General features: G+C 33.5%; 1 long non-coding RNA gene across 1 annotated transcript; it reads right to left on the bottom strand.

Annotated features, from left to right (window-relative positions):
• Positions 1-1377: 1377 nt before the first annotated feature.
• LOC133879409 (uncharacterized) lies at positions 1378-4555 on the bottom strand. Its single transcript, XR_009902072.1, has 3 exons — positions 4449-4555; positions 4273-4305; positions 1378-1726 (listed from the first exon to the last, which is right to left on the bottom strand). It is a non-coding gene; the product is annotated as an uncharacterized LOC133879409 (long non-coding RNA).
• Between the last annotated feature and the right edge of the window lie 7067 nt (positions 4556-11622).

Genomic DNA, 11622 nt, shown 5'->3' with positions numbered 1-11622 from the left:
CTTCCCAATACGGCAATCTGAAAAATATACTTTTCTTCTTCCATATAACATCGGAACTCCCTGCACCCTTCTTCCGCTTCTTCCGTTTCTTCTTCTTACCCGCGGTCTCATCCCCAAACGCAACTCCGTCCAACTGTTGGAGAACCTCGTATCCGCATGGCACAATCGGGGCGCTGTCAAATTCTTCAGTACCGTCAAATGTCCTCCTGTTAAGCCGCCACAGATGTTCAGGCGGCAGATATCTCTTGTGCCCCATATAGCAAAATTTGCATCCGTTCTTTAAGCGTATAGAACGCGTCGATTGCATACAGCAAGGACATGCCTTCGCACCCCTGTTAGGCCAACCAGATAAATCTGCATACGCTGGAAAGTCGTTTATCGTCCACATCAACTGAGATCGCATAATAAAATTTTCCTTCTTTGAAGCATCGAATGTTCGTACCCCTACATTCCACAGTTCCAGCAACTCATCAATCAATGGCTGAAGGTAAACATCAATATCCATACCTGGTGAGCTCGGTCCAGGGATAACCATGGAAAGGATGAAGGATGACTGTTTCATGCACATCCAAGGTGGCAAATTGTACGGCACAAGCATTACGGGCCATGTGCTGTGGGATGTGCTCATGTTCCCAAATGGATTAAATCCATCTGCTGTCAAACCAAGCCGGACGTTCCTACTCTCTGCCATAAAATCTGGGTGTAAAATGTCAAACGATCTCCATGCCTCACCGTCGGCCGGGTGCCTCAATACGCCATCCCTAGTGCGGCCTTCTGCATGCCATCTCATATAGGGCGCAGTATGCTCAGACATGAATAACCTCTGCAACCGTGGGATGAGTGGAAACCACCTCAAGATCTTCACCGGGCGTTTTTTTCTCGCTGATATGATCTCACCATCATCATCTACATGTGTATCAGCCCTCCACTTAGACTCTCCACATACGGTACATGAATCTAATTCTTTATTGTCTTTCCAGAATAACATACAGTCATTACGGCACGCCGGAATCTTCTCATACCCCAGACCCATGCCACTTAGGAACTTTTTTACCTCATACGTGTTATCTGGCAATGCCTCATCGCAAGGAGGCAACAACTGATTGATGAATTCGAGAATGTCTGAAAATATCTTGTTACTAATACCTCCAACGCACTTCAAGTTGTACATGTGTACAGTAGCACTCAATTTACTGTGCTTCGTACCAGGGTGAAGGGGCTTCTCGGCAGTCTTTAACAGCTCTTGGTACTTCAATGCGTCCCCGCACGAGGTATCTTCATCAACTTGTTGCGGAAAAGTACTGACCCCTTCAGGAACATCGTGCACGCCGAAGGCGTCACGCAACATGGCGTGCATGTTATCATCCTGTTCCACGGCGACACCCTCATGTTCTGTGACATGATCACCATGTTCAGTGCTACGGTCAGCGGCCTCTGTGCCACTGTGATGACTCGAACACTGACCAGGAATAGCGGAACCAGTCGTAGTCTCACCGTGCATATACCACAAATTGTATCCCGGATTCATCCCCCGACCTCCAGTCAGGTGGGCAAGAACGTACTCAGGAGTGTGACGCTGGTTATTTCGACAATACTTGCATGGGCAGTAAATTTTTCCATCGCCGGCCGTACAATTACTAACGGCAAATGCCACAAACGCCCTACACCCATCGTTATACCGTGTCGTACCCCTAGGTGTTGACATCCAAGACTTGTCCATGTTTATCTGTATAGGGTTAAGAGGACAAGACAAATCATACGACTTACAGTATAAACATGTACAAATATAGTGCATGTCACGCAACATGGGGTGTACGAATTTATTTCCCTTTTAAAGGGTTTATGGTTAGAGTTTAGGAGTTTTGTTTTTTTTTTTATAAAGTGTAAGAAATTGTTTTATTTTTTTTTTAAAAGGGTTTAGGGTTAGGGTTTAGGGTTATAACCCTAATTAGGGTTTTATTTTTTAGAAAGTGTAGGATTATTTCATTTTTTATTTTTAAGGGTTTAGGGTTAGGGTTATGGTTTGTTAGGGTTTAGGGTATTTTTTGTTTTGAAAGTGTAGGATTATTTTATGTAGGGTTTTAGTTTTTTTTTAGAAAGTGTAAGTGTTTTTATTTTTTTTATTCTTTTAAAGGGTTTAGGGTTAGGGTTTGTTAGGGTTTAGGGTTAGGTTTTATTTGTTTCTTTAAAAGTGTAGGATTTTGTTTTTTTTATTTTTAAGGGTTTAGTGTTAGGGTTTAAGGTTTAGGGTTAGGGTTTTTTTCCTAGAAAGTGTAGGAATTTTTTTTTTTCGGTTTAGGGTTAGGGTATTTTTTTAGAAAGTGTAGGTTATTTTTTTTTTTAAGGTTTAGGGTTTAGGAGTTAGGGTTTAAGGTTTAGGGTTAGGGTTTTTTTCCTAGAAAGTGTAGGATTTTTTTTTAGGGTTTAGGGTTAGGGTATTTTTTTTAGAAAGTGTAGGTTATTTTTTTTTTAGGGTTTAGGGTTTAGGATTTAGGGTTTGTTAGGGTTTAGGGTTTAGGGTTTAGGGTTTAGGGTTTAGAGTTTACAGTTAGGGTTTGTTAGGGTCTAGGGTTAGGGTTTAGGGTTTTAGGTTTTTTTTTTTTAAGCGATTAGGGTTTAGGGTTGTAGGTAAAAAAAAAATTTTCAAGGGTTTAGGGTTTAGGATTTAGGGTTTTTTTTTTTTAAGCGATTAGGGTTTAGGGTTTAGGGTTTTAGGGTTTATGGTTTAGGGTTTAGGGTTTGTTAGGGTCTAGGGTTTAGGGTTTTAGGTTTTTTTTTTTAAGCGATTAGGGTTTAGGGTTTTAGGTAAATTTTTTTTTTTCAAGGGTTTAGGGTTTAGGATTTAGGGTTTTTTTTTTTTAAGCGATTAGGGTTTGGGGTTTAGGGTTTTAGGGTTTATGGTTTAGGGTTTAGGGTTTGTTAGGGTCTAGGGTTTAGGGTTTTAGGTTTTTTTTTTTTTTTAGGGTTTAGGGTTTAGGGTTTGTTAGGGTCTAGGGTCTAGGGTTAGGGTTTAGGGTTTTAGGTTTTAATTTTTTAAGGGTTTAGGGTTTAGGGTTTTAGGTAAATTTTTTTTTTTTTAAGGGTTTAGGGTTTACGATTTAGGGTTTTATTTTGGTTTAAAGCGATTAGGGTTTAGGGTTTAGGGTTTTAGGGTTTAAGGTTTGTTACGGTTTAGGGTTTAGGGTTAAGAGTTTTTTTTAAGAAAGTGTAGGAATCTTTTTTTGTAAGGATTTAGGATTAGGGTTTAGGGTTTTCGTTTTTTTTTTCGAAAGTGTAGTAAGTTTTTATTTTTTTTTAAAGGGTTTAGGGTTTTATTTTATTCTTTTTATAAGAGTTTAGGGTTTGTTAGGGTTTAGGGTTTAGCAGTTTAGGTTTTTTTTAGAAAGTGTAGGATTTTTTTTTAGGGCTTAGGGTTTAGGGTTTAGGGTAAGGGTTTTTTTTTAGAACGTATAGGATTCAAAGTTTATTTAAGGGTTTATTATTGTGTTGGTTTTATGGTTATGATTTAGGATATAAAGTTTATATATGCATATGAGAGAAATTTTAGTTTTTTTTTTTTTGAGTTTTTTTATCCGAAGATACCAAATTCTTCTTATAAATCTGTAGTCTCTTCACATGAATAGTTAACGTTAAAAATGGAAGATAAAAAACAAATTCGTCGCAATTGATGATTTATGACGTTTGTTTTAAGGTTTTTTTTACGAATATGATTGTAAATGGTGGACAGTGGAATATTTGTTTTTTTGTTTTTTTTTTTTCCCGAAAATACCACAATTTATATATATTAGTAGCACAATTTATTTTCCCCACAATTTATATATATTCATAGCACAATATGTTGATTATAATTTTGTATTTTAATTTTACTTTGCCATTATTGCTCACGATCATATTTTTATAAAATTAAAATGATAGCGGATATTTTTTCTTTTTGCCACTTCATAAAAATACCAAAATTCACAATAGCACATTAAATCCATAGTAGCACACTAAAATATATCTCAAATATCCTCACATCAAGAGTTTTTTTTTAAAAAAAAATTAAATATAATCACCAATAAATTCCATATTTCCATATTCCATATTTTCCATATTTCCACCAACTAGACAATGATTCAGTAATAAAAAATCAGTAATAAAAAATCTACAAGTATATATTCCATATTTCCACAAACTAGACAATGAAAAAAATTAGACAAATATCACAAAAAAAATTAATAAAATATACAAACTTATAGCAAAAAATTCAAAACAAAAATAAAAATAACTCACAGTGATTTTTGTAGTGCAAGCTTGTACGTGTACCTGGAATTTTTGACAGAAAAAAAAAAAAAAAAAAAATTAAAGCTGAAAATGTTAGAACAGATATGCACTGTAAACCGAGAGAGAGAGAGAGAGAGAGAGAGATTGAGAAGATGAGTGAGAGTGAGAGGAAGTGGAGGGAATACCTTGAACGGACGCGAGGGCTGTGGTGGGCGGGGGACAGTGGCGAGAGCTGAGAGAGAGAGAGAGCTAGAGAGAGAGAGAGAGAGAGAGAGCCGGTACCGGACAGTACTGGCCGGAACGGGAGGTGAGAGAGCTAGGGAGAGCGAGAGAGAGGGAGGGTCGCCGGCAGAGAGCACCGGAATGGGCTGTCGCCGGCCAGAGCTCGACGGAGAGAGAGAGAGAGAGAGAGAGAGAGAGAGAGAGAGAGAGAGAGATAGAGTCAGAGAGAGAGAGATTTACGTAAGAAATGGGTAGCTTCCTTTGGAAGCTACCCATTTCTTTTATATAAATTAAATATAAAATTTAAAATTTAAAATATATTTAAAAAAGTATATAATTTGAATAATATATAATTTAAATATAATATATAAAGCTAAATTATATCCTAAGATTGGCCAGGTGGCGCGCGGGAGAATTCTCGCGCAGTACCTGGCCAATCAATTGGACACGTGTACGTAGTACACGTGCCCAATTGGGGACGTGTATGTAAATACACGTCTCCAAATGTCATTTTTTTTATTTTTTTAATATATTATATATATATATATATATTTAATATATTATATATATTTTATATAAACCCATGCAACCCATAACGTGTATGCACTGCATGTACTGCATGTACACATTGCTAAACCCTAAGACCTAAAACTAAAACATAAACTATAAATTAAAACTAAATATAAACCCTAAATTTAAATCATGACACTAAGTATAAGTATATATACTATACTACCCTAACCCTAAGTATATGTACTATATATTATTTTGAATTTTAAAATGGCGGCGCGCGGGAGACGTGTAATTAAAATACACGTCCCCCATTGTAGAAATTGTATGTAATTAAAAAATAATAATTATATATATATAATTTAACAACGTAAAAAATTGTTAGGGTTTAGGGTTTTAGTTTCTTAGGGTTTAGGGTTTAAGGTTAGGATTTTTGTTTTTAGTGTTAGGAATTTTTTTTTTAGAAAGTCTAGGATATTTTTGTTTAAGGGTTTATGGTTTAGGGTTTAAGGTTAGGATTTTAGTTTTTAGTGTTAGGGTTTCTTTTTTTAGAAAGTGTAGGTTTTTTTTTTTCTTAGGGTTTAGGGTTTAGGGTTCGTTATGGTTTAAGGTTAGGGTTTGGTTTTAGAAATTGTAGGATTTTTTTTATTTATTTTTTTTTTTTTTAAGGATATAGGATTAGGGTTTAGAGTTTAGGGTTTGACTTTCTTAGGGTTTAGGGTTTAAGTTTATGATAGCTTTAAGTGTATATATTATATATACATATACAACATAAAACCCTAACCCTAAGTGTATATACTATATATAGCGATAAACCTTAACCCTAAGTATATACTATATATAGCTATAAACCCTAACTCTAAGTGTATATACTATATATAGCGATAAACCCTAACCCTAAGTATGTATACTATATATAGCTATAAATCATAAGTTTAAGTGTATATACTATATATATCGGTTTTATTTAATTTTGAACTGCTCATGATTTAATATATATATATATATATATATTTAAAAGTGTACAATAATGAAACGTGAAAAATATATTGACATTATTATTCATTAAACGTAAAATCAATTAAATTATAATTCATAGCCCTAAGTGTATATATTATATATACCTATAAACCCTAAAACCCAAACCGTAAGTGTATACTATATATATCGATAAACCATAATCCTAAGTATATATACTATATATAGGTATAAACCCTAGCCCTAAGTGTATATACTATATATAGCTATAAACCCTAACCCTAAGGGTATGTACTATATATAGCCATAAACCCTAAATGTATATATGTACTATATGAGGGACTAAACTATAAGTATTTAATTCATTATGTAGCGCAGAATTCTAAAAATAATTGCATTTACTATATATAGCCATAAATAAAAAGGTTACTGTATATAATTTCTAAACCGTTTACATGCATGCATATCTATATATATAGTATTAATTATAGGTTTTTTAACTTTGTTATGTTTAAATTTTTTTTTTTTTTTTGTTTCTAAACGTAGATGGTGTACAAAACTGAACCCTAATTTGAACTATTTGGTTTAATTAGATATATAGCACCAAATTTGGTTAATTATGTATATAGTACAATATAGTATACTATATACATATAAATAAAGAACCTAAAAAGTATAAATTTCAAATATAAAATTTACATATAGCATATACTTTTCAAACTTAATTTTATGTGTATAAGTTATGTACACCGTATTTTCAAAGATTTGTATCATTAATAAGATAATGAGTTTAATTTTTTTTTTTAATTTTAAAAAATTAATACAACACTGATTTTTTTTTTAATGTTTATTTTGGCAAAAAATACCAATTTGCCACGTGTAAAAATACACGTGTGCAAGTGGACACGCGTATGAAATACACGTGTCCAATTGGACACGTGTCTTAATACACGTGTCCATTTGGACACGAGTATAAAATACTCGTGTCAAACTGGACACGTGTCTTATTACACGTGTCCAGTTCGACAAGAGTATTTTATACTCGTGTCCAAATGGACACGTGTAATAAGACACGTGTCCAGTTTGACACGAGTATTTTATACTCGTGTCCAAATGGACACGCGTATAAAATACACGTGTCCAATTGGACACGTGTATTTCATACGCGTGTCCATTTGTGACGCTTGCACAATTTGACACGTGTCACTTGTGACACGTGTCAAATTTGACGCGTGTCTACAGTAACGGGTACTGTAGACACGTGTCAAACTGCAGCGATTTTTGTAGTGGTTGGTTACTATGTTCGGAAGGTTCGACTACCACTTTGTATGGGCCAATTGTCCAGCAAACGAGATACATCATAGCTATAGGTATTGTGGAATACCTTGATTAAAATAAAAAAGTTGGCATGGAGCATGGGTGTGGAGTGAACATGGGGGGAGAGGGAAAGAGAAGAAGGGAAAGACGCAGGAAACTAACAAAAAATAATAAAATAATGAATAGTCCATAAAATTGAATGTTTTACGCAACCAAAAGCTATAGAAGTTAAAAGAGAGTTTAAGCGATAAATGTCAAACATACTAGAGGCAGTTTCGGTTCTGCGGCTTCCGCCCATGTTTAGGGATGCAGGCAAGGAGAATTTTCAACATGGCACCAGGCGACCATAAATTATTCACCGCAAAGCGCATGCTCAAGAAAAAAAAATTAAATTATAAAAAGACTACCCATTATTTGTTGGACGCTCATTGTTTGTGTGTTCGAATTTTTAAAATTTAAATTCTAACTATAATTTATTGTACGAATTTTGAAGTAAAATAAAATTGAAAACAAATTTGGATGGTTTGATTTTTTGAGATAAAATTAGAAAAAATTCGATAAAATCTAATTTGTTTTTAAAAAATTACGAATACTAATAGAATTTGTTTTTGAAAAACAATTAATGCACTCAAACAAACATTTATAATTTAAAAAACGATATCTTAAAAGTACATGCAATTAAAAAAATACGTGTTTCTCCGTGATCACTTTGAAAAATTTTCTAACAGTTAATACTTTGAAACTACCTCCCATAGATGCCTTGATGAGTGAAGCCCATGCAGCCTGATTGGCCTTTTGGATGGCTGTCTCTATGGGTTGCTCACCTTTGATTATTGAAGGAGATTCTCTCTTTACTATTTTGGCCTTCAGGATCCTTTACTCTTCTTATATTGGATTTCTACACTGGTTATTTCTGACACTCTCGTTCAATTGCTCTCCAAAAATGTTTGGAGTGCTTTTAAAACATTTATATGTGCTAATATTAATGCACACCTTGTAACTAGATTAGCCGCTTCTCACCTAATATTTGGAAGCATTTTCATTATTTCACCTTTTATTTTCTCTATCAGGTTAAGGAGTGATAAAAATCTTCATTTGTAATATTCCATTTTCCCCCTTTTTCCATATTTGAATAAGAAAAAAAAAAAAAAAAAAAAACCTAATAATTTGTAAATGGCTCACCACGTGTTTGAACCGGTTCGTAAAAAGTGGCTTCAAAATTACTTTGCTGCTTTGGTTTATTTGGAGCAATGAGGGAAAAAGCTGACATATTTACTAAATTCGTTCTCGCATGTTAATTTTTGTAAAGTTATCTTTGTTCACAACAGCTTTTTAATAGCCCATTTCTTTTAATACATATAGGAAAAATGTTAAAAAAAAAAAAAAAAATACAAAAAACCACCAACAACATATATTTTATTGATTCTTTAAGTATTGAGAATGGTATAGTTCTACTAAATATGTAATTCTCAAAAGAACTTTCTTATTCATTATTTTAATACAAAATATTTTTCATTCCTCTTTCATCTCTCATCTCTATAACTTTTATTAGAGGTTGTGTTGAATTTTTTTAAAAATTGTGAGGGTAGGTAGAAACTTATATTTGTAAAGAAATAATATTTAATTAATATAGAAAGATTTACTGAAAACTATCGTGAAGTATATTTGAATATGAAAGTAAAAAATAATTTTATTCTTAAAATTTAAGAAAAATCAGAAAAAAGATATTGTGAATGCTTTAATTGATTCTTTATATATCCCATTCTCTTCCTATATTTTCATTTTCTCAAAAAAAAAATAAAAAAAAAATATGAACTTAAAAAATTTTAACTTTTTTTTATTTTTTATATTATATAAATATTTTATTATTATTATTTAAATAAAAAATTCACTACAATATAATTTTATTTTTATTTTTATTTTTACATAGAAATTCCTTTTACTTGTATCATATGAATGACTTCTAACTACTAAAAAAAATTGAAGAGAACAGTCTTTACCAAAAAATACACATTATAAATACGCTTAATGACGGCGTCAGCAACCGTTGGAGCAGATGATTACTTCCTTTTTTTGGGATATTTTATTCTATGGGATATTTTTATTTTTGTTAAGCAATAAAACAGCAAATCTCTATGTAATTGCTGGCGTAATAGCAGGCGTGGACAGCAAACCTCTGTTAATAAGGAAGTTTCCATAAGTCAGCAGATTTGGGTAGCTTGATTATAGGCATAATAAGGTAGGGTTTTCAGTATTTAATAACCTACTGTATTGGAATGGAGGCAGAATATGATGAATACGAATTGCTGTGTTTACTCTTGAGGTGGGATTCCTCTTCCAACGAGACGTTGGTTGTTTTTCTTTCTTCCTTTTCTTCCCACCAGCTCCAGTTATAGCCCTCTGCTGCGTCAATTTTGGTATCAGAGCACAAAATTAATTGTTTTCTCAAACAATTGACGATCTGCTGCAAAGAAAAAAAAAAAAAAAAAAATCCCTTCGAGATGTCCTTAGTCTGCGCTACCCACATGAAGATTCAAGAAAGTTCTATTTTGTTTGGCTTATGGAAAAGGGGAGAAGACAAGCTTTCTTGTGTTTGGTTCAAAAAGAGAAGAAAATAGAGTTTGTTTCCTGAGTCTAGGTAAAAAAAAAAAAAAAAAAAAAAAAAAAAAAAAAAAAAAAAGAAGAGAGAGAGGAAAAAAAAAAAGAAAAAAGAAGAAGAGAGAGAGAAAAAAAAAAAGGAAAAAAAAGAGAGAAAAAAAGAAAAGAGGAAAAAGAAAAAAAAATTATATATATATATGTTTTGCTAACTTTCTTAGTTTTTTTTGTGTCTTGCAATTGGGCCTTATGAGTATGCAAAGTAACTGAGCATAAAGAGTAGTAGATCTGAAGAATGATAGCCTACAATGGTGAGACTCTGTTGTGGTTACAATAGAAAGATCGTGAGACTCGATTTATCTATTGTTTTTGTTATTCTTCTTTGGTTTGAAAATCTCTAGCTCGTATTTCATCGTCTTATGAGTACACGAAGCAACCGAGTATCAAGAGTACTAGATCTGAAGCATGACAACCTACAATGGTGAGACTCTGTTGTAGTCACAATAGGAAGATCGTGAGATTCGATTTATCTATTGTGTTTGTGCGTCTTCTTTGGTTTGAAAATCTCCAACTCGTGTTTCACCTTCTAAACTTGAGGACGAGTTCTTTTCAAAGAAGGGGAGAATGATGCAGGACGAGACAAGAATAAATATGTCATTTAGTTTAATTAAATTATTAGTTTTTGTTTGTAATTCAATAATGGGATTGGCCCGCAGTTAGTCATTTAAGTTTAAGTTATTTGTCATTTTAAAAGTGGGCTTGGCCTTTGGCCCAAAGTCGGTCACATTAGGGTTAGGTTTAGAGTGTCTATTTAAGCCTAATGTTCTCTTGTAATAAGGAGATTATGATATTATGAAAAACAGTTTTGTTCCCTTGAGGTGTGACTCCTCTCTTCTTTCTTGGTGGTGAGACGCTGCTAAGGCCAGTGAGACGCTGGTTTGTTCTATCATCTTCGTTAATTTGGTGAGACTCTAAATTAACGTAGATTTATTTTTATTTTATGTTCTTTTGTTATTCCTGCTGCGTCAATTTTGGTATTTTATGCTCTGATACCAAAATTGACGCAGCAGGAATAACAAAAGAACATAAAATAAAAATAAATCTACGTTAATTTAGAGTCTCACCAAATTAACGAAGATGATAGAACAAACCAGCGTCTCACTGGCCTTAGCAGCGTCTCACCACCAAGAAAGAAGAGAGGAGTCACACCTCAAGGGAACAAAACTGTTTTTCATAATATCATAATCTGTCTTATTACAAGAGAACATTACGCTTAAATAGACACTTTAACCCTAACCCTAATATGACTGACTTTGGGCTAAGGGCCGAGCCCACTTTTAAAATGACAAATAACTTAAACTAACATGACTAGTTGTGGGCCAACTCCATTATTAAATTACAAACAAAAACTAATAATTTAATTAAAACTAAATGACATATTTATTCTTGTCTCGTCGCTCGACAGGCTTTCACCACAGCGTTCCACGAATCTGAGTATGCCCCACGTTATCACACCAACATGAGGCCACAGTACCACCGAGAGGAGGAAAACCCCTACGTTGATAATTATACTAACAGAGTGGACGAGGCGACGAAACGAGTTCGCATTGAGGTACCCGATTTCCATGGGAAGCTAGACCCTTATGCTTTCCAAGATTGGTTAACTTCATTAGATGATTATTTTGACTGGTTCGGATTAGCTCCGACGAGGCAGGTTCGGTTCGTGAAGATGAAGTT

The sequence above is a fragment of the Alnus glutinosa genome, chromosome 10 (assembly GCF_958979055.1).
Source record: "Alnus glutinosa chromosome 10, dhAlnGlut1.1, whole genome shotgun sequence".
In the NCBI taxonomy this organism is placed as follows: Eukaryota; Viridiplantae; Streptophyta; class Magnoliopsida; order Fagales; family Betulaceae; genus Alnus; species Alnus glutinosa.
This window is presented reverse-complemented; position numbering and strand designations above follow the sequence as displayed.